General features: G+C 29.0%; 1 protein-coding gene across 1 annotated transcript in view; it reads right to left on the reverse strand.

Annotated features, from left to right (window-relative positions):
* sif (guanine nucleotide exchange factor still life) overlaps positions 1-26,509 on the reverse strand; it is a 140,891-nt gene that overhangs the window by 92,652 nt on the left and 21,730 nt on the right. The gene's annotated exons all lie outside the window — the stretch shown is intronic.

Consider the following 26,509-nt stretch of genomic DNA (forward strand, 5'->3'; position numbering starts at 1 on the left):
TATTTATAATTAAAATATTACTTATTTTATTACTACAACAAAAAAATTTAAACATAACTGGGTTAGAGATATTAAAAGGAAAATTTTTAATATACGCACACACACAGAGTTTATTTTTAAATGTATTTAAAAAAAATGTTAAAAAAATGTCATGATTTTGACATGATTATTTTTTAATCTAAAAATTATTTAACGACCATTTTTATAACTAAAAAAATATTTGTTATTTTGTTCTACCCGGGTTACAGAAATAATAAAAATTACAAAAAAGGTTCATCACAAATTATGAACTAATTGACTTTTTTCATATTTAAAAAAAAACTTTTTTCTTCTTCTTTATTTTACAAATTTAGGTATCTAATGTCTAACATATAGACTTTGTGGAATGAATTAAATAGTTTTGGAGCTATAAAAATGAGTATTTGCGCGAGTCTTGATTTGCAAAAGGGGATTTCTAGTAAATTATTTATAAAACACAAAATACCATGTTGATATGATTCAAATGAAAGATAAGATAAACGATTGGATTAAAAGGTGATCATACTTCGGACAATTGCCAATTTGACTAGTTTCAATGAATAGTATATAACTACAATATATGTTTCATAAATGCGCACATGATTTTTTTAAAATTTAATCATCTATCGAATATGCGAGGCAAAAATAATGTAGCAACAAATAATTAAAAAATATATTTTTTCCAGTGCGTTATTATATTGTTTCGCAAGAAAATCATACGTCAAATCGTATTTTTCTACAATAATATCGGAAACGTAGGGTCATATATCTTTATTTCCAAAAGTTATATGTAATATTGGAGTGATTTACATAATACTAATATATGTAACCACTTCAACGTGAGTAGGAAGACAAGATCAATATCCTAGTCTAAGAATAATTGTTACGTTACGTCATTAGCTAATCGGTAGATAGGTAGATAAGAAAATTAGGGGTGTCATTCGAGTACCGTTCCCAGGAAGAGAAATGCGGGATCAATGATAACAGATTCAATCCCATTACCTTACGCTAAGGCAGATAACTTTGATTACATATCAAGTAATATATGTAATTTATTATATACCTATAAACAATCATATTTATAATTATTTTTAGTAATTTATTAATTAAATTTAGTAAGTAGGAGGAGTCCGCCACCGTTAGTGATTAGTGTTTGGCTACTGTCAGTACGATTCTGGATTCGATTACCGCGAGGTTAAAACATAGCGATTTGGAATTTATTTGAACTTATGTTTCTAAAATTCTGAATTGCTGAACTGATAACTAGTCTTATTATAATTTACGACGATGTTAACACCGCAACCATTTCATGCGGTGCCATATAACGAATTTATTTCTGGGCTTTATTAGATATTCAAAATAAATTATTTAATAGTTGTCTCAACAAGAATACTGAAGAGTGGGCATTTACTGGATTTGCGACCTGTCAGGCTGTAACATATAGGCTGTAGTCATACTTTAAATTTTATATTGTATTTATGTTTCGATTGAAAAAGATCTTTCGTGCGCTACTTCTTCGGGAACCTCTATGATTCAAATAAGTTAGGTTTTATTAGCAGAAACCCTTATGAATTTCAGACATCCATATTTTTTCACATTATGTTGAGATATAAAAAAAGTTCTCGCTGTAAATACCTACTAAGTGGATCAAAATCCAGAATTTGTGAACAAAAATTTGGACACACGTAAAATATTGAGACTTTATCAGTATTACGTGTAAATTATAATTGCTTTCTTTCCGATGTATTTATGTATATACTACATAGAAAATGTCTTTACATACAGAAAAATTAAAAAATTCTTGAATATTTCGCTTACTCCTTTCAACAACGTCATAAATCAAAAATCGTCAGTTTTCAGTTGAGCGTGTTTTCAGAATGCCGAGAAAATGTACTATATCCCACAGCAAAAGCGGCATATTTTCAACATAATATTTACCCGCTACAGGGCAGAAAATGTTGTTTTTGCATTTGAAGAAAAGGTATTGTTTAATTATTTTTTTAAATATACTACGTATTTTCAAATGGAGAAAAAACGTCCAGGTTTTACCTAAAAAGATCTGTTGCACAGTAAATCAATAAGTGACTTAATATTATTTTTTGATACATTGTATTATATTTTTTAACTTTAATAACGTTCTCCTGAAAAATCTAATTTTTTGATTTATGACGTTCTTGAAAGGAGTGAGCGATTTCTGTGAATCTGAAACCAGACGAGCTCGAAAATTAATTTGAGAAAGAATATCTCCCTCCCATTAAATGGAATACACGGGTTTTTGAGAGCCAAATATCGACAAAATGATTTTGTCCCCTCTTACAGGGACTCCCCGCGCGTCTCGAGACTCATCGCAATGAGACTATCTATCATGGGCTTGTCAACAAAATAAACCCCGGTAAACAAATTTTTAATCCACCGTTCTGATCGATCGATAGTCTTCCGAGAATAAGACGCCGAAAGAAATACTTCTACCGTATGATGGATCGATGAAATCCAATTGAATTCTCATACGAGCTAAAATCTCTTTTCTAGCAATTTCTGTTTATTTATATACAATATCATTCGAACTTCATCCTGTTTTATTATACACAACTCTGTTTCAATTTAGACGAAAAAAATAGTTTGTAATAAATGTTGTACATAGATGACACATGTTTGCATTTTTTAGATAAAATAAACGTCTTGTTCTAATTCTCCCTTATCTGCACCCAGCTGTGCTTGGGGCTTTTTTTGGAATACTAAAAGTTATATTGATTTTAAATTATACTAATAGTCTGTTTGACGCTTCAGATGTCCGGTCAAGGACACACATTGAATTAATTTTGTTGAAATCAAATCATGACCTAAAACTTAACATAATCAACATTCTATAAGTACTTGTTTATATGTATATAAAATCGAATTGCATAAATCTTTCAATTTTGTGTAAATTGGTAGAGTATCCTTTATAGATTGTTACGTATATACAAAGCAGTAATGCATATTTGTTTTATTTTAAGCATTTGCCTGTTATTGATTGACTTTGTCAAAATATCTTATTCTGGGTGTGTTTAAATTGAAATACGAAATATTTTTTAAACCGTAAAAATATATATTTTAACTCGTATGTATTTCCATTATATATGTACATACATTTTAAAATATTTCTTTTTTTTAACGATAAAATTTTAATGACTTTACATTGAATATTTGTAATGCACTTTTGTATAATTTTGTTAAAAACAAAAAAAAAATATGATTAAATTTAGAAAAAAGTACAACTTATATGTACCTTTCTAAAGGAAAATTCTGATTTTACATTCTGTTATCGAACATAAATATTGTTTGTAAAAATAAATAAAAATATTATAATAAACTCGTATACGATACTCGTATCGTATACTCATAGACGTCTCAACAGAGATGAAGCATTTTTTTTCAAAGAAGAGAATATGGATATTGATATTGATACATACCATCCATGTGAAAACCCAGTGTTTTGTAGAATAAATAAAAAATATTTACAAAATATATTTAAATTTTATTTTTATTTTATTTTAAAAACCATTTTCACTGGGGATTTATGAATCATTTTCTAATCATTAAAAATAAATCACAAATTTTTTATAAAATATTTTTTTTAGCATTTAAACAGGTAATAAAAATGTCTTTTGCTTTTGCCGTAAAATAAAATATTTTTGAACGTCAATAAACACGCCTTTTATATGCATCATGACAATATGTAAGATTTGTAGTGTTTTTAAACGTAATTCGCTATTGTACTAATCAGTGACTGATGTTGTCAGAAGTTTTTAAAGCTGTCAAGCGAAAGAAAAAATTAAAAATATGTATTTATATTAAAATACTTGATGCCTTAATTCAGAAATCCTCGAATAAATTATCTCTGAATTCCTTCAAAAACGATGTTAAGTAATTCTCTCCAAGTAAGGCCCCTTCAAAGTTCCACTAACGAGGTTCGCACTACGATAAATATACTACTACACTACTGGCATGCATAACGGCTCGCATCGAATAAACTGATATCAATAACACTGGAGTACACGATTTAGTCTCAATCGCCGAATAATACTTTACACCGTGCACTCAATCGACGATCTTCTTCGTTCTCACAATGTCAAACCGACACGAGAGCTGTAACGGGAACAATGGCAGCTTTTAAATGCCCACTAGCTCTCGAACGCATCCAGGGAGTTAGTCTCGAGTTTATCCAGGGAGGCTATATGCAAGGTCTCTAGCAGTAATGTTATTCAAACACTGATGCATACTCGTATAAAGCCGTTATGTAATACCGTCGGGCATGGCGACTGACTCCTTTCCGCGAGGCTTGGCTACAACTAGAGTGTAGCGCTCCGCTACGTCAGGCGGTCGTAGAGGCCGCGGCTGTTCGGCCCCTTTCGGTTGCTGGTTCGGCAACCCTCGTCTTATTCCGTTCGAGAGCGTTAGAATAAACGGGACGGAAATACTAGGGGTTTTTACGTACATCGGGATCCCGCGTTCTATATTATATTTTGTTCACAAACACGGATTACGACTACGTTTTCGTTAAAAAGAGATTCCGATATGAGTCAGCAACTTGCGAAATGGTTTGTATTTTATTAACTTTCCTATTTTATAAGAACTAATAAACCGAATAAAACAACGATTCCTTATTATGTGCAAAAATATTTTTTCGCAGTACCTAGTTAGTTCTCGACTAGACAATAACGTATTTATATACTTATTTAGTATTATTTTGTTAATATCAAAATTTAAAAAAATGGATAACGTCAGCAAAAAACGCATTGGAACGTGAGTGGATAAATGCATCTAATTTGTATACTTTGTTATTTTACCCTGGACTGATGCAATGGTACGAAGCGCAGGATTGATCACCTTGTCTTTGCGTAATGAAAAATCAAGATAACACTGCGTCGATGCGATGCAATGCCATATGCACTACCAGATGCAGATAAGAGTTGGCAGACATTATTGTACATTACAATATTTCCACCAATATATTTAAACTATCAATAATTAAGTACCTACACAGTTCGAATACATGTAGGTATATGGTACCTACCACCAAATATATATATTTTTTTTACTAGGATAACTATTAACATCTATCACGAATTAAAAATATATATATATTTCCAAATATCTCCAACCCCCTACGTTCTTCATTCAATCAAAATATAAACTTTTAATGACTTTTAAAAGTGAAGTTCAATCTTGAAGAATGTTTGCAATCCTTATCCACATAAGTTCAGGGTAATACGGGGCTCGTCTATTACTTTAATAATTTAAACTTATATTCGTTTGCATAAAACGAATACAGTATGCCACTAGGCGGTAAAATCATACACTTTTTACTACGAATACTACAGATAATTTATATTGGATTCCAGTATAATAATTTTAGTCGAAATAAACTTTAATTTAGGCGTTTTCATAAAATAAATAAAACTGTCAAATAAATGGATTCTACGTACGCACACACACACACTCACACATATATATATATATATATATATATATATATATATATATATATATATATATATATATATATATATATATATATATATATATATATATATATATATATATATATATATATATATATATATATATATATATATATATATATATATATATATATATATATATATATACATATATATAAATATATATTCTGGGTGTGCGTGTTTTATATTTCTTTTACTACGTAGGTAATTGAGAAAAAATTGGGGTGAGGGTAGACCCTTGAGTGACTCCATATTCCCGTGCTCTGTGAGAGCTCTAGATTTTGATTAAATTAGACATCAAAGTTTCGGTTTTAACAAAGTCATTCATAAAATTTTCAATCCCCATCCAAAGTTGGCAAAGTATACCGAATGCTTTTTATCCGCACGAATTATTATGATATAATTAATTTTGTACATATTTTCATTACAAATGTGTTAAAATGTTGTCACATTTAATTTTGAAAAAAATTTAAACAATCTTTCTTTTTTATCATGACGTAGGACCATTTTTTAATTATTAAAGATTCATTTACCTGAAATACGCCCGTCTTGAATTATTTGTCGTTTTTTTACGTCTAGGGTTTTTTACGTTTAAAATTACGTTATTTAAATTTACAAAGTTATATTTCTAATCAAGTTCTCTATACACTGAGAATGCGGAGAGTCATATAATATTGATAATTTAAGTATGTATTTGTAGGTATTCAGAATAAACTATTAAAATAACTTTTTTAAATTACTATACATGTACAATATTAATTCTATTCCATTTTTATATCACTTCGTCTTAAAGCGGAAATGAAGTTTCAGATTTCCTTTGATAAACTGTTGAACGGTTTTTAGTCTTTCGTAGCATAAAACTGTTTTGTATTCTAACCAATCTCGACTTGGAAAACTTGAAATCTTTCAACGGTTTGAATGATGTATGTACTTATGATTCACTTCTACCACGCAACTTGTTTATTACCTTTTGTTCCATGATGTATTATATATTACATGTTTTTAATTTGTTGTTTTTTCATGCAATTATTATTTGAAGAACTACTGAAGTACTCATTTTTCATTTTCGTCCTTTATTTAAACGGATGTTATTAACTTTAACGAAAAACATAATTATAATTTAACACTTAAACTAATACAAAGTCCCATACTTAACAAAACTTTGTAAAGCTATTTTTTTCTTTGTTTCTAGATTGTACCATTATTCTTTCTCGTGTAACGAAATGTTCGTTATAAACGTGATGTGTCCTTGAAATTTCACATTCAATTTTCATCCAATTATCGATTATCTAATCGTCGCCTAGGAAATTTCACTTCATCAAAACCAAAAAATCGAAAATTGATATTAGAAATAAAATAAAAAGTATGTAAACTTTCATGGTAACCAGTGGTGAATAGAGTACTGCATCGTACTGAAAACAGTGTTATTTTGATCGCAAATAACATGACGGACAGGTAATCAGTCAGATAAATGTTAAAGGTGTAAAATTCCTTATATTTTTGTTGACCCCTCCGGTAACCGAACCTGGGACCTCCATCTCGCTTGTTAAACTCGTTTACCTTTTCACTACGTGGGCAGATTATAAAAAATCTAATAATTCAAAATTCAACATTCAAGAACTCATAAATCAAAATATGAAGGAACTCAAACGCAAAAAAAAATCATAACTCAATTTATACATGTGTCTCATATAATATCTTAGCTGATTGAAATCTTTACTTTTTTTTTAATAAAAAAAACTGCGAACGTGCTATTCTATAATATGCTAACACTATTGGTTATTTGGTTCGCTATATGCAGATGGCGCCACAATCGTTCCCAGTACACTTACAAAAGTGCGTCCTGAGTTGACAAGTCACTTTTCACCTCACGGAACGAAATGTGCCTATAAACGTGAAGCTTCTTTAAAATTTCATTTTTCATTCTCCTCCAATTATTTATTATCGAACCGTCTGATTAAGAAAAATCATTTCAGGAGGCTAAGCAATTTGTCACGAAAACACAAGATGAAACGAATTACTTAAGTAGTTTTAGTGGTTTATTTTCATTATGGTAAAGTATTCAAAGACCCAACTATGTTAATTGCGTAAATGGATTAGTTTATGATATTAAGATTTGCAATTCATCACATGAATCCCACCAGAAGAAATTTTGTTATCAGTGAATGTGAAAGTTCTAACTGTCTCAGTTACTAACACTTTTTATTTAATATTCTCTTTACAAGTGACTTATACGTTTCGGGATTTGTTTTCAGCAATTGAAATATCCCACATGTAAACAAAAAAAAAACTGTTAAATTTTTATTCCTCTATTTTTACAATTATTATTATACGAAGACACGAAATATTTACTATGAAATATACTATAAGTGAAATACAAAATGGGTGAGGTAGTATATTCTTAGAAGACAACACACCGAACTTAATTTATTACTTGATACTAAGGTCAATACGACAAACAAAATAACACAATGCTTTTTAATGAATTTTATGTAAGTAAGAGTATACATATTTTGAAGATAATCCTATCCTTTAACACACACGCGCAAAATACAAGTTTTGTTTTGAATATTGAAAGCATTAACTTTGTGGATCATATTGATATATTATTTCTCGGAATAATATATACAAATTTGGTTTTAAAATTTTTTAATTATTTTTTATTTTAATATTATTAAATATTTAATCGTGTTTAAGTCATAACATGTCAATTATTTTACCATTTTGTATTTAATTTAATTTATAAAGACATTTTTTGCAGTTTTAGATTTTTTTATTTATGTTTAATATTTATTTTAAATAATAAATAATAATAAAGGAAGGGCACATCGACCACTAAAAAAAATGGTTAAACATACGGGTATATCGATGAATCTATGATTTCCTTTTAAATTCAACATTTCTAGTGTAGTCGGTAGCTTACTCACCATAGGTAAAACCGGCAGGGGGTACTAGTATTATATATTGCTTTGCCCAGGACGTTGTAAACCCCTATATAGGGTTTTTTTTTACAAGAACAAATAAAATTTAATAATAGGATAGAGTGCTGAAAGTAAAATACCCAGAAAAACTTGAAAACTGACATTAAAACATCGAGAAAAATAGCCTGGCGTTAATTTCGTCTATCTTGGATTCAGTTAAAAACATATTTTTCTCCCCGACTCAAACCTACGAGTACCGGCAGACATGCTAGGAATGTCTCAACATCGCGCTTGAAATTCTGAGATTCTTGTTTTACACCTAAAGCTGCATATATATTGTATATATATACATAATTCATTTGTTTGTATGTTTGTAATTACGTTGGCGACGTACTTCAAGAAGTCAGTCTAATCTTGGGACCGCGACGTTTTTGTTTGGCTGAAATACCACGGGTTACTTAATTCACAATAATATTATCATACAGAACGTCTCGTTCATCTCAATACCCTTTCTCTTAACTCTCATTCTATTTTGAGGGAGTAATTCTGAGAGATACATGGAGGTATCAGAAGTCTTTAAGGCCGAGATCTCGAGCGTTCAAATCAGAACGCGTTTGGTTGCACTGAGGACTAGACGTCCTACCATGCTCATTTTTTTAGAATACATACATTTAAAAAAAAATTATATATGTAGATATATCATACATATATTTTTACATATATTTTTAACTCCTTACCCTTCAATAACTCTTTGGTTTTCAAAACCATATAGTTATTTCGAAGAAAAACTTACCTTTTCAATACAACAACGGTATTTTAAACAAATAGTTCAATTACGTCAAGTTTTACCTGCGTTTAAAGAAAATTAAGTTACGATTTATCGTATATTGGACCTTATGTGTAAGTCATATTATATCCCAAGTGGAATTGTTCCACCTCAAGGGAGCTGGCGACTACCAATAAAATTTATAATGTTTAGGTCACTTCTACTGCTTGCTGATGCGCATTGATGAACATTGCTGATGTTATATTGCCAATTTTATTTATAGCCGCCTGAAGGCTGAACAAAGAAAATTATAATATCCTTCAGCGAGCAAAAGGTGAGAGTGATTATTTTAAACATGCTACTAAACTACATCCTTTGAACTACTGAAATTAAATTCAATAAGACTCACAAAATAACTTTTTTTAAATCCCTGTATATCTTATTATAACTTAATTATTTTATAAAGGCGACCGGTGTCAAAGTAAGCCTTTTTTCCAAGGCTTATTGATTAATTTAGCACACAAACAAAAATTATGTAATGAAGATGGTGTATCAAATATTGATTTAAAAAAATAGCAACGAAAAAATAATTGCCTTAGGGGGAAATCGATCCACCGTACCAGATTCATGATAGAAACGTTTGCCCAACTACATCGCGGGGCCTGTAATATTTAAGTTTTATAATTATTTATAAAACAAACAAAAACGTATACGGAACCTACTTCTGACTGATATAAATGTTAATGATTAAGTAATAATTTTATATTTTTATTACTATATTAATTTTCTTTAATTTAATCTTGTCATTCGTCAACAACAAAAAAACCTAAATTAATATTCGAATTAAGTCGGCAGATGAACTTCTATAATCTAGACATGTGATATACCATTGATACTAATCTGTGAAATTTAACCATTAGTAAGCAAACGGCAAATGTATTCTTACCGTAGATAAGAAAGGTAGGGTTCATTTAATACCAATAATAAAAAAACAACCGTAAAAGCAGGCATTTAATATCAATAAAAAATAACGTTTTCATTATAAAGGAAGCATTTTTTAATTTTGTCGATATTAATAAATTCCACTTGCGCCTGGATTGTTCATTTAATATAAAATGTGGAAGAGAGAATAAAACAGGCGCTGAAATGAACCAAGTTAGGACTGAGTACATGACACGTCCCCATAATATAACAGTTTATTGCGAGCCTTACAGCTTTCCTTGTGTTTTCACAGAGTTATTTGACCGCAAGGGCGCTTTTAGCATATCCTTATATATGGTTTATTCGTTTTGTCACGAAACTCATACTTTTATTCGGAAATTTTATATACATATTGAACATATAGTATATATATATGTATATATATATATATATATATATATATATATATATATATATATATATATATATACATATATATATATATATATATATATATATATATAATAGATATATATATATATATATATATATATATATATATATATATATATATATATATATATATATATATATATATATATATATATATATATATATATATATATATATATATATATATATATAGATGTAAATATGTATATACATATATTTATATAAATATATACATATATATAATATATATATATATATATATATATATATATATATATATATATATATATATATATATATATATATATATATATATATATATATATATATATATATATATATATATATATATATATATATATATGTGTAACTAAAAAAAACTATCAACGTCATTTTGGAAATGAACAAAAAGAATTGTTGAATCACTACACTTAAATAATATGTGGAATATTTATACAATATTTTGAATAATATACACAACACTATTTCTCCAAAATAGGCGTTAATAAGTAAAGGCGCTTTGATTGAACATTAAAATAAATAATAATAAAAGAACTGTGAACTTTGTGAAGTGATATCGGACTTTCTTTGATATTATGATAAAGTTTTAAACAAATTATCCACAGATGTCATTGCATTACGTTCCAACTGACATACGGACCTCGACGTTCATTAACGTCGATACTCCTTTGAGGAAAATTCGCACAGACGTTAATTTACGTCCATACTCCCGGAAAGGTTAAGAGGGTAAAAAATAATGTAACCATTTTTAAAAACAAATCCAGAAAAAGTTTTATTAAATTCGCAAATCATATTGTTGGCGGAAAGAGCATTCGTAAAATTTTGTTCGATTGATTTGGGCTAGTAATATCGGGGGGCTTTTTTCTTAACAATTGTTGTAGCTTATCGAAGCGTGTTAATATAATAGATTATTCCTAGCATTTTTAGATATTTTATAACCAAATTTTCTTTTTTTTTTACCCGTACATATACAAGGGGATACTTGTATGTGGTTCGTAAAGCAATGTAAAGTAATGCGAAAAAAATGGGAATTGCACCCGGGGCGTCTAACACCGAAACTAAACGCACTTACCATTACACTACACACGTGGTCAATAATGATTTCAATAAAGGTTCCACAAGGGAACCAATCCAGTGCTTGTATAGTACATCGTGACCAAACATCATAACCAATATATGACAGATAAATCACACGTTGACTGATTTGTCAAAGTGGGATACTTAATTTTAAAAATCCTTAAGATATTTTTCGTCAGTAAGAATAACGTCCACTTTATAAAATCTAAATAATCTTAAATAAGAGTAATCTTATAACCGTAATTTTCATAATTCAGTAAAAACTTTATTGGAAATTTATATAGTAGATATTTTATAGTACTATATACGTCAGACTTGTTTTGTTATTGAGGTTTAAAAAACCTCCACCAGGTTGCGTCGTTTTGGTCGATCGATGCAAGGGGCTGACAAAACTACCCGTCTCGTTTCAATAAAATGGTGTGAGTATAAACGGAGATATATTCCGTCTCTTTCGTTCGCACATTCTCTTTTGGTCAAATTCACGTCACTTTTACTGCTGTGCTGATTGAACGCTATATTCGTCTCTTTTTTTCTCGGGTAAGAATGGAGAAAACGATGTCACGTCTTTTTCACTCTACGTTTTATATCAGAAGTAAGTATACGTATTGTATATTGGTCTCTTTCCCTTAATGATATTATTTTGAAGGAAGAACGATCTTCCGTCCCTTTTATATGAAATTACGAAAGGCAAATCGATGAGCACCGCGCCAGAGATGAGTAAATTAAACTGATAAAAACAATATTTAATTAATACAAGAACTGACTAAAAATAGTTTAAATAGGAGAGCTGCTTTCATAAATTCATACAAAAAAGTATATCAAATGATTTGAGTACTCCAAAAAACACACATGCTCCATATGGTATAGATCAAAGCTACATGATCCATATACTAAAGACCAAAACTACATGATCCATACGGTATAGACCAAACCCTCACGATCCATATGGCATAGAAAATCCTTTATGATAATAATGTTTTGTTGATATTTCAAGTTTTAGTTGAGTTGGATAATGGTCCCGTGGTTAGTGTTGCAGAATCTGAGTCAGGGTTTCTACGTGCGCCCCCCTTCCTTTGGGAAAGGAACTGCCTAGGCCTACTTAAGAATAGTAATAATAATAAAAATGGAAATATATTGTGAACTTTAAAAACTATATTTCTATTGCATGTATTGAAAAAGAAAAATAGCGTCTTGTTACAGTCGCAATATAACAAATTATTCCAAACCAATATAAAAATTGAAACAGCTAAGGATTAATTTCACTTCAAGTACCATAATTAAGAATCAGTAAACCAGTGAATGAAATTAAAATAGTCGATACTGGATGCAGATGATAAAATAAGTGTCTTGTTATGTCCATAAGTTAAAAATGTATTGCCACCGTTTTTAAATGTGAAATATTATATTGTTTGCCTGACGAATAGGTACTGACATGAAGTGATTCTAGGTACCAAAACTTCGAGAATTGAGATTTTACACTTAATAAATAGTTCGAATATGAAATTCGAGAATGTACACTTAATAAATACTTTTAAACCAAAAAGAGTACATAAAAGTTATATTAGTTCGAGATGTTTACTGTTTACAGAGATAGGGAGGGAGTTACTTATAATCGAGTTATTATAATTATAACATTTCTGAAAATGGTTTAATTATTTTACAATATTTATTACTCAGAAATCAGATTTATGAGACGCAACGCGCCATAAGTTCAAGGGTGTTCTACACACACAAAACATAATTAGCATTTAATATCTCTATAAATTTTAAAACAAATGCGGCACATAACGACATAAAACAAAAACGACCCATAATGATGGCTCAGTACCAAAATAAGTAATTAAAAATTACCGTGGGTAATAAGCTCTTTTTAACCCTCGACCAGTTGTTTTAAGCTTTTTTATTCGATCGAAAATATTTTTTTTAGTATTCCCGATAAAAGTACAAACAAGAAATCAATTCGAAAACAATGGGAGGTAGAATTTCGCATTGCAGTAGTAATTATTTTTGAAGGCAATAGTTTATGCTGATTTATTTGTTTGTTTCCGTACATTTTTTTTATACCTCCTGAAAGGTGGAAAGCTATCAAATAAGAATAAAAGGTTACATAAAAACATTAAATTTTGATTATTGACATTAGGTAAAAGCAATAATTTCGGCTTGAGAAAATTAAAATAAATAATATTATAACATTCTTATTTTGAGTAAATGAATTTCTACATATTCTACATAAAACCTTTTTAGTACCTACGTACATGTACATATGTAGGTACAAAGCGAGGACTCGGGTTGCCTGGCGACCATGGGATGCGAGAGTTGGCAGGCAATCGAGGTACATTTCTAGCGGGAGAGGGATAACGTTGAAACTTTACCCGAGTATTAAATGGGGAATGAATTCGAAATATTTCGCAAAATTTCTGGTTGCTTCTGACCGTTAAATTAGTAACTAAATGCTGATTTGTGGGCTTGTGTATTATTTTCACTCTAATACTGATTGAGGTCTCATTTCAATTAATACCTTTTATGAACAATCTTTTACCTAAAAATAAACTTAATATTACTGGTTTAATTAAATACGTATATTTGATATATTAAAAGCATGGTTAACTTTGTGGCATGGTAATATAACACTCTACTTATCATTCATGGTTTGCTTTGTGTAATACCACTTTAAAGTGGTATTACACAAAGTGAACGATGAATGATAAGGAGGGTGTGAAAAATACGTAACTCAAAAATACATTATCGATTTATATTGAGGTATCAATTCTCATCCAATTTCAGTGCAGTTAGTTTCAGGTTACAATATTTTACAAAGACGCCGTAGGGGTGTATTAACATACATGATTTATAATAATTGTTGACTGCTCTCAAATTCCCATTTTGGGACAAATGTTTAGATGTTTTTTCAAGATTTTTTCATAAATTTCATATCCACTTTTAAAGGTTAATAAGAAGTTTATTTGTTCTTAGAATATCCGGGAAACTTCAAAGTCAAAACTATTTTTAAATAAGTCTAAACGACTTGTGTTTCAAAACAGGAATAAGTTGTGGTAGAATGGTGGTATTTTTTTTTTGAACTGTCATTGTTCACTGTTAGTAAAGTTTTGATATAAACTCCAATGATTTTCTATTATGAGTACCCTAGTCCGGCCAACTTGACTACTTTCTCAGTTATATCAACAACTTTTGCCATTAAAGGAATAGGAAAACTTTTCCCGCAACAAACCCGAAAATGAAAGTGATATTGTTTTATTTTAAAATTCCTAAAAAATTCGGAAAAATAATTGGGAGCGAAAGTATTTTTCTAAAGAGCTTTTAAACTCTGCCAATTAATTCCAAATGGTTTTTGATATCATGTCCTTAAGTCGTGATATTTTTTTTTGAAAATGGTTAGCTAAAAAAGTCATGATAGGTAGGTAGGTACTGTTGTCGTAGAAATAGTCGGAAAAATTGTAATGAGTTATTAAACATATTTGAAAAATAAATAAAAGCTTTCCATTTCTATTCCTATAATGCAATTACGTTCTTCAAACAGAGCTCCTTTACTTACGTCATCTATGTATTAAACATATTTTGATAAACTATATTCTATCAAATATATTATAATTCTAAATCAGGGAATCTGAAGCCCAGAACTGATCACCTTACCTTGTTTTATACGAATAGAGGTCAAAAAAAGAAAAATATGTATTTATTCCAAAAGCATCCAAATACTCCATAGGGTACCTCATCGCATCGACGTGGTGTTCAATTGTTCATAATTATATATATAGAGGCAAGGTAAATTATATGACTCCCGCGCTTGAGTTTTTCGGAAATAGGAGTAAAATGTATTTGATAACGTATACGGATACAGGTGACGTACGCGAAAAAACTCATAGTGGAGGACATTATTGCTTTATGATAGATGAAATAGAGGAGGAATGGTTATTAAGAATAGAAGAATAGGGCTATGTTTAGGGCACTCGGGATCGCATTTCCGTATTCGCACTAGCTTGTGTCACTTGGATACTGCCAGAGTGTCCCTTAAGGAACGCTTTCCTTTGTAACGTTTACTTTAAAATGTAATATATAGTATAAACAAAATTATATATAATATTAAGTATTATACAATACATCGTATCAAGAAAATTGCTTATTACATATTTATTTAATACTGATTATATCCTCGGTGACAAATAACTAAGAAGACACCTTGTTTTTAATTTTTTCGATAATGCACGATCTCGTGACTTTTTCGTAAACTTCTGAAAGCATAGCGTGTAAGAGCGTAAAATAAATCTAGCCAAGACGCAAACCTTCGCGGAAAAGGGGGTGGTATAAAACTTAAATAGGAAAACTTGCGGTTAATACCACAGAGCATCCACGAGTCAGTAAGGCTTGAGACAGTTGTTATTATAAAATATAAAGAAAATATTACGGTTTAAAGATCAGTCAATCAAACTTCAGGAGATATAGTAATAATAATTAAGTAACTTCTATAGCGGTAGAAGTTTAGAACTTTAAACATGCGAGTTAAGAATTCGAGAAGATTTTCAAAATAACGTTATTTCAAGCATTATAAAATTTACAAAAAACGAACCAAAATTAAACATAAATACCATAGATTACCGTAGCTCAAATCATTAAAATACTTTTTTGAAATAGTTGTTCTGTTTGTGACTTATTTTTATATCATCAATTACTATAACATTTTTTCTCGCACTCATTTTTTATTTGCCACGTTTACAAACATTTTCATCGTTTTTTTTTATGATGATACACTTTTTTTTTAATCCTTCACTGTTTTTATGATTTTATTTCAAGCCTTTTTTAAAAGGTGTATATGCACATTGCAATTAACATCACTGTTGTACACATGTAATTAAAGTTATAACTCACACGAAGCATATATCACATATAAACACACACATATATATTTTTAATTCAAACGAAAATTTTAATATTTTAATTTTTCTAATTGTATTTTAATCGGTATTTCGACCGATATCAGCTGATATGATATTAGTGGAAGTGAATAGTGACCTAACGAAAGAGGCGGAACAGAATTTTTAGAGAGTGTATTTTCAAGAAAAATGTTATCGCGATTGTTATTTTACTTGATAAATTAATTCCTATTTAAATGGATTTTCTTTATTCAGAAATATCAAATATTTTACCTATATATTAGTGAGTCAATGAGAAAATCATCAGTTAGAATAATATCACCGAATTTGGATTATTTTTATACTTTTATATAATATAATACTCATAAAAACCAGCGTTTATTTGTTATTTGCCGATAACAAATAACAATTTTTAGTAATTTTTTATGTCCTGATATGTTTTGAAGTGTTTTGTAAACTCTAAATAAATGTGAATGAGACAAAAGAAAATACAAATAAGTTATGACGATGATATTACACTAGGGAATTGAAAGCAAAATTAGATATTTTCGTTCAAGCCTATTTTTTTAATCAGAAAATATTTTCGGATACACGAATCACCAAAATTGTTTTATGATTTATATTATTTCTTAAAATGCAATCGCAGGTAGTTTAATGATCCTCAATTATTGTTATACTTGGCTGACGTAATTAATATAATACACAAATATTATGAACAAATCCATTCATGATCATGAGCGTTAAAATATAACCTTAATATTATATCCCATTTTTTAAACGACTAAAACAACCGAGTATAAGTCGATTCAGAAACGGAAGTATGTTGCCACCAGAATATTCACGAGGAATTTTCCTAAGCACCATCAGATAAGCTCTTCAACATTGTATCGTTAATAATAAAAATGTTAGCCTGTCTCATCTTGAGCACGTTTTACAATACAAAATGGTAAAATCTTACAAGAACGATACTAAAACTTATTTTATTTATTTATTTTTGTGTGGTGTTATTATTTTATTTTAACTAAGCTTCCCTTTATCTTGGTCTGGTTTTGTCCGAACTAAGTGGAATTGACTGAAAGTGAATTGATTTTATTTTATAAAATTATTCTCAAAGAATTGCAGGAGAACTTTATCAACCATAAGATACTAATGATATTTGTCTTTGTGGAGTTTATTAACACAGGAGAGAGCATATGAGTTAGACAGTTCTCGGTGAATTATATCCAAAACCATGTAAATTTTCACGTTATACTGAATGTTATATTTTCAAGCACTAAAAGAACGTGTGTTTTATATATTATGCTACATCTCTTTTTATCCCCTATTTACATTCAAATTCGCATTATAATCTATGAGTATATTTACAAAGGTATAATATATTATCCTGTTCTCGGTGTTTTCAAGGTTGAAAAATACAGTGTGAGAATATTTAAAATTCTGTATATTTATGACTGTCAAGTTGTTCTTTTTATCCCGTACATTAACTTCGCAAATTTCCCGTTCCCGCTTACTAATTATTTTCAAGTTTTATTTAATACATTTTAAAATATATTTAAATATTGAGGAGATAAACCAAGATATGAAGTAAAACTACCGCTATCGCCTGTGATTGCAAGTTTTATAGACTTTACAGGGTATAATTTATACTGAAACTGGAGGCAAAAAAAAACTAAATTCATTTTGAAAAAAAAACAATGCATTTGATTATGAAAAAATCAAAGAATAAATTATGTGTATTTTGCCAAATATTTGAGAACGCTAATCCTATTAGCTTAACTGTACTAAGCCAGCTTAGCGAAACTGATATGTGCTACAATATAATATGAATTTACGCTAAATATGCCTTGAAATGCTATCTAAATTAACAAAAATATTACGTTTAAGTTTATATATTCAAATTAGCATGCTAAAATGACTAACTTTCTTGGTCAATACGCTTTATTCTGTTGGGTGTGGAATAATCCTTTATTACCCGTATTCACGAACCCGGCAAACATATGACCATGAGATCAAAAAAAATGAACAATTCCAACCCTTGTGCACTACCTTAATTGAGTTAAAATCCATAATGTTTGTAGAAATGTACCGTTATTTTGTACCCCATGTGCTTAATATCAATGTATTTGCAGCACGTTTTGTGACGCTTGGTGAAATTTCCAACTAGGACATGTAAAAATTTGGATAAATCCGATAACTCGTGTACTTTACCTATATTCCTTCATTCCTTCAAAAATCGTTACTATGACTGATGTTTTTTTTAAGTAAAAAAATATTTACCCCGAATTTAGTAATCCTTGAACCTAAAATCTAGTATCCTTCGTGATTCTCAAAATATTTGTAGATAAAAATAATAATCTTATGATAATAAATAATAAACTGAATTTTTCGCAGTATGCTAATGATTTGTAATAAAGAATAAAATTGTGATTTTACTTAAATTACAGCACGCAAACACTGGATACAAATATATTCAACGAATTTCTCGCCAAATAGCATAAATCAAGCCCCTGCGACACGCGTCAGATTCGAAAACGAACATTTACCCAAAGTACGGGGACATCGGCCCAAATAATATCATAAATTTAAGTTGGTATAATTATTGTCAGAGTAAAATTCAGGCCAGATTATCTAGTACGTACTTTTATTGTGTACCCACTTTTATTACACACTACTCAGCGCTATTTGCGAGTAAAATAAACATAATGGTTTTTAAAACAAAAAACTTTCATGAATTGTGAAACATTAATTTCGTTTTCTTAAATTTTATTGTTTTAGCTTAAACATTCTACGCATAACGTGAATAAAACAAAGAAAATTAAATAGTTAGCAATGTAAACTGAACTGTGTCGGGAGTAAAGTAAAATAATTATTATTTTAATTCCGTTTTTGAGGACCCGAAGCCACCATAATAAAAACTTTTTGAAGAAGTATGAGAAATGTAGATAACGAACAAATGTGTTTTTGAAATTTTATGAAATTTAAGATAACTGTTAATTTTAGGGTATGGTTATTTTAGTTTTTGCTCTGTTTCTGTTATGATTTTTGAAATTTATTGAAAAATATTATTTATTTACTTATATAGCATATGGTTTATCCCCGATCAACACAATGATTGATTCGAGCTGGTCACTAAAACTTTTACATATTTTTGCACTTCTACTTTTTATTTTTATATTTGTTTTATTTTTTATTTTTAATGCCCTTTATTAAGTATGTGATGAATGTTATGATTATGATTATTCATGTATGTGGTATTAATAACACATTTTTCTAATTAACATTATTTTATGTATATGTATGAATTTATCATAGTTAGATATTACAATAATGCTGTACAACGTATTTCTTGGTTATAATTCCGTTTGTTATTAGATGTTAGTTATTGTGTTATCAGTAACGCCTTTAAGCTCGCCCCCGTAATAGTGACTAACTGGACGGACATGCCGTGAAGCGTGAAACGGATATGAAAAGATTATTACTGTGTTTGAAAGCTTTTTGGCAGACCGATTTTTTAAACGTAAAATCGGAAAATCAGAGCACGGAAATGTAATAAAAACCTGGGAATTCGTGGATGCCTGAAGATAAATTAACTTACTACACTCGGGTGAATGAAATCTGTAACACTATTGAATTTACAGCAAATTCCGATTCGAAATAGAAAATTGTCAGAATTTTCTCAATCAGGAAAATTACGTGCTCAGATAACTCTACTGTCAATTATCGTTAAAAAGACTATGACAAATAGGAGGGATTCAATTTTAGACCCTTTACTATAAATGCCATATAAATAGAAGCAATTCTGATATATTTTTTAAACTGAACCGTTCAAAGAGCAATTTTTTATTTTATTTTTAATATCTTTTTGATAAAATGAACTACGGGTGTAACACAACAAAATAAAATGGGTTCTTTTTGTTTTGTTTAATCTGTTAGTAGTTCAGTGTGATAAAAAAGCCTGCCAATGTACTTATTTATTTTCTGTACATGAAGTTTAAATAAATAAATAAATAAAATTTAAAATTTTTTGTTTCATACTCTAATCAACTGTCTGAAAGTATATTAATAATAATAATTGTTCAATTGGTTAAGCGCATTTATTTGCGAATTGTCTCCATTAATCGCTGTACATATAGAAAAAATATAATACGGATTATAAATTAAAAAAAAAAAACAAGCTCTCAAAATAAAATAGATTACTTATACGCTAGTATGTAATGGAAACAATAATTAAAAAATAATTATTGATTCACGTGGGTACAGAGGCATGAGAAAATGTTTTATTGAATTTAAGATTTTACCGAATATGTTGTAAATTCCGCTAAATATACTAAAACCGGTTGGTTATAAAATATAATATTGATGATAATAAAATTATTTAAAAGTCTAAAAATATAAACTGACTATACACTGTTTTGAATTGATCTGATACATATTTCACATTCATAATGGATGCGGTATTATTCAATCTCACTGACCTAGATTCTAAAGTTTCCAATTTAATTACGACCGCCAGACTCCAGTTTAAATATATTTGCTCTAATTTCAAGCATGGCTCGATTTTGTTTAAACAAACCTCTTTCATTAAGGAGGCTTCTTCTTCTTGACGTCATGCAATTAACAATCAACTTAACACTGCATGGATGTAATGCGGCACTTTATATATAGTTTGGTACGAATAAAGAAAAAATAGTATTTGATTTTGGTCCAGAGTAGCGAAAACTGGCCGCAATGAAAAAGAGACCCGACTGTGAGTGGATAAGGGTTGAGAGAAAGAGAGAGAGAGAGAGAGAGAAAGCGAGTTCAGAAAAAGTAAAAAATATATAATAGTAATATTTGATAACATGTAATAATAAAAAAATTAAAAAATACTTTTTCTAAGCGTCAAACAAATGCAAATTAAAATGCAGAATATGAACTAAAACTTTTGATTTCTATACATAACAAACACACATACACACTCATGTTCATTTTTTTAGAAATCTAGTTGAGTTTTTGACTTCGTACATTTGTTATTTAATTAAATTAATATAATAATAATACAATTCATTAACAGTATTCAGAACTTAATTTTGAAAATAATAAAATAATAAATAATAAAAATAATTTCAAGGATATTATTCAATGTTGAAAATATTATTTTTGTAATCTTACCTTTGTAATCAATCCATGTTTAGACTTGATCACCCCCATGAAGGATAGTGTGAATAATAGTGTAAATGGCAGGCATTTTACTAATTTATTTACAGCAATCACGAAGAACACATTATATCACTAAATTCATAATTTGTATTCATAAATTGCTTAAAAAATAATTTGTATATTAATGAATTATTGTCAAATTAGTGTAAATATTATTTCCTAAATATTAATGTTTTATTATCGTTGCACAATTAGGTCTCGGTTTATTTATTTCTTAACTTTAATTTCCGCGAAACACGTTTATTAAAAATAAATTAATTTCTTATAAAATATATTGAAAATATTAAACTTATTTCAGATTATTTAAAACAAGAAAACACTTTAAAAAAATCTTTTTGTGCGTGAAAAATTGATTTATAGCTTATTTGTATATACTTCTTCACATTATTATCATTATTGACACGGATGGAAAAGGATTGTTCCATTATCAAAACAAAGGCGTTTTAGTAACAGTTCATCCCGAGGATAAGTCTTACTAAATTTCACAACATTCACTAATTTTAACGTCAAAATGATAACAAAACACACAATATTTGACATGTAACACGATAAGGCGAACTATGTAACAAAACTCGACGAAACTAATAACGTGTTGATTATAATGTACGTTTCCCGGAAGTTGCACACACGCTACGGAAATTATCAGCCTAATAAGCAGGTGGTTTACCGTTGCCCTTTTTTACAACGCTATTCTTTTACTGAAGAAATGTTTGGTGTGGCGATGGAAAACATAACCCTAAAATTCGTAGCAATGTAGACGCTCTACGCGCCAGGCGCAGATCGCAGATTCCGTCCGTAGAGACGATTTTAGTATGAATGTAGTAAGCTACATCGGTGTTCGTAGCATCCAGCGCCTATGTTTGTGCCTATACACCTATACACACACCCCACCTTCATAGCACCGAGCCGGGGTTCGTGAAGCTGTGTGGGTGGCCAGAGAGGGGAGTTTATTGAAATTATTACTGGTGTATGTGACCTTTGTATGTGTGCGAGCATCCCGTTAGACATTTATCCTTGAATGTGACATTGAACCGACGTCGGATTAAAGAATTTTTATTTAAGATTAATTAAATTACTAGGAAGTAAATTGAAACATTTATGCGATAGTATTCATTGATAAATTAGAATATTAAGATTTTAGAATTTCAGTCAAAATTTATTTACAATAAATTCTAGATATATTGAAAAAAAATTACAATATGTAAATACATATAAAACGAGAACTCATATTTTCTGATCTGAAATATAAACGTTATATTTTTTAAATAATAATCACTTCGTTCTCATTTTTCAAAATGAAAATATGAATTAAACCGTATTATCTTTTTCGGAAAAAGTTATACAATCCATAGTAATATTATTTAAATTTGTTGCTAGAAATATATATACCTATGAAGGTAATATGGAACATAGGTGGAATGGAATATTACGGTATGAACACACATTCAAAACCCTCCTGAACTGCAATTCCGCGTTACCACGTGACTTCAGCGATCGATAACCCGAGTCTTTCGAATATTTCGGCGGAGCACATCTGAAAACAATATTTGTCTCCCTCCTGCTAACGTGGTAATATGCTTCAGATGTGTATTCGTCGCTCTCATCGGGCTTGAAGTGAGGCTTCGCGTTTTCAAACGAACTTTTTTGTATTTCACTCTTTCATTCCTTTCTTAGCATCCTTCTATTGTCACCGAACTACAGTACTTAATTCGATATATTTCCGCTGAAATAATAAATGTAGTTGTATAAACGAGTAATTCAATGGATTTTGGTGGATAATTAGCGCCTATACCAAAAAGACGTAATATATGTATATTATTCTTAATGTTTATTGATTATTATGTTTGACGCTACTATCTAATTCATAGGATGTGTTCATTCTGGGATGAAAGCCGCAGCAAAAGCAATCTCGCCATGTGAAACCAAATTAAATATATTTTCAATGAAATAGTATGCACTTAAAATACTCGATCTAACAATAAAAGCATTTTAAACATAAAACTTATAAGAAGTCATTATAAAAAATATATATAATTTTAAAAACATAATACCATAAATCATTATTTTTTATATAAATCGAAGCATGATCCAAGGTTCATCTTTTTTTTATATTTTTTTATTTTTATAACTACATGTATTATTTTAATTTATCTATTTTTAGAAGAAAAATTTTGCCTTGCGTAGGCTGTGTCGATAAAACCGAAAATATATCAATTTAATGACAATTTTTTTAAGGCAGGCAATTGTGATTCTATAATTATGTAACGAATGAATTTTTTAGAGATGACGGATTCAAAACATATGCTCAATATATCTGGTTTGAACTCGATGGAATAAAAAGGTTTATCATAGTAATCTCTAGCAGCTCATTGTCCATCGTCAGCATTTCTGTTTTTATAAAATAATCGGTACAATCGTAAACCGTGTTTGATACATACAATATTAAAAATAATATTGTATGGGATTCTATTACATAAATTCAGATTAAATCAATAAAAATAATACAGTGGAACCTCTCATGACGAGCACCTCTCGTAACGAGTAATTGCGTAATGAGCAAAAATAATTGTAAAAAAGTTGTTGAAAAACATTTATAAAACGATTTTTTTAAACAATTTATTTGGATTTGATGCGTGGATTTTTCTTCGTGAATTTGCCTTAACAAAATTACGTTTTCATTAAAATTTTTAATCGAATTTATCAATACCAAAATGAATGTGTACTGCAAGCAAGTTGGTAATTAGGGTTGGTAACTAGTCCGGCTAATGTGTTTGAATATTTGTGGGTATGAAAAACGTGGTTGGGGTTTGGCTCAGAAGGTAATCGTTCTATTTTAGTAGACCCCCTGCGATATCCATATTCGATTTGTTTTATTTTTAAAATAACGTCCATTGGAAACCGCGAGGATGCTAGGGTTTAGATATGTCTTGGAATTTTGTTATCTGACTAGCAAGTCAAGTTTTTTTGTTGTTGTAAATTTCAACATATATAAAATAAATTAATAATAACAATGATATCTTAATACAATAACCATTTTGTTTCAGCAATAAGATAAGTTAGGTTCATGTTTATTAATATAGATATGTTATCGTGAAGGTTTAAGGTTATACTTAAAAGACATCATAACGTAGTATTTTTTCAGGTTTCCATGGTAATTTTTACCATGATTTATTCACTTAGGAATGGTAATTTATTATTCATGTTTCTAAAAATAGGTAACCAAAATTGTATTAACGCTATCTTTTTTATTTTAAAGGTTCTTCTTATATACAATATCAATAATTTTGGAAATATATGCGTTTAATAGAAGTACGTTAATGCCATCCGATAAACCAATTTTCGTTATTAAACAAATATATATTATAACTTTGAAATTCTTATACCCCACAAAATCATGTTATACGTAATTTTTCATGTAAAACATTGTCAAAAATATTATTATGAATCCCCTTTACTTAAGAAAACTAAGAAAATTAGTCTAGCTGTAATATAAAAATATAAAAACAATGTAATTAATAAAAACGTTGGAAATCGAAGAAGGTTTATGTGTCATAGAGATATTTTATAGTTGTATATATGCATAATTTTACCAAAAATATGTTACTGATTTGATTATACTGAGTGATGATGATACTAAATATAAATTAAGAATGACAAAATGTGAAAAATCGCATGTGAAGTATTTTGGAAATTGATTTTACGCTTTCCAACGTTTATATAATCAAACATTTCACTTACCTTTGCTGCAGCTCTTTTCTTGATAAACATATGCATAACATAATAAAAGACTTGGCCGCAATTCGAGAAAATTATTTACACATTCAACTTTTTAAAACTGCATATAACATCCATCCCTGGATTAACAAGGTTTCATACCGTTTCACCACACAAGATGGTTGAGTTTTGGTTTATCTCGATCAAATTAGATTTTCGTAATTTCGAAAATGTAAAAAAATTCATTAAGAAAAATAAATTTCATTAAAATGTAATGTATGTATCTAATAAAATACTTGGTAGAATAGTTTTATTTAAATAATTGTGTAAATAATTTTATTGGCCACCGACGCTTTCCCTGTGGAGGAGGTATCCTTATAATTGTAACTGCTACTCGCAAATTATTTTCCAAATACTACTAAAGCATTTTTAATAGGGTAGGACTATACACGGTTAAAAATAGTGACATTTTCTAAAAATATGTGAACTTATTTATATATTAATTTTAAATTTATATAAAGGACTTTTATTTTAAATAGACTTTAACATAACATTGTTTTAATATTAAGTTAATCACCATGTGATTATTTTCCTAAATATATGAATTCCAAGGAACTCATTATTAGAAATTATTATAAATATTAGGTACTATTAAAGACATCATAAAATAAAACACGTAGCTAATACCTACTTATATAAAAATTAGATAAGTAATTTTTTTACCAATGAAATTTATACATTTATATTATCCACTGACACTTCGTGATGGAATTGCATTTTTAATTTATTATTAGATTAAAACCAATATTTTTAGCTTTTCCACTTTTTTATTTGACCATCGACCGGATTTCGTCGTTACCGACATCATCCATTCTGATGATGTCGGTAACGACGAAACCCGGTCGCTGGTCAAATAAAAAAGTGGAAAAGCTAAAAATATTGGTTTTAATCTAATAATAAATTGAAATTTATACAGTCTGTCATTAAACCATTCTACTTCTGATAAGAAAATTTTCAGTTTTGTAA

This window comes from Brachycentrus maculatus, unplaced genomic scaffold (assembly GCF_059751285.1).
Source record: "Brachycentrus maculatus isolate JH-2025_06_01 unplaced genomic scaffold, ASM5975128v1 h1tg000637l, whole genome shotgun sequence".
NCBI classification, from domain to species: Eukaryota; Metazoa; Arthropoda; class Insecta; order Trichoptera; family Brachycentridae; genus Brachycentrus; species Brachycentrus maculatus.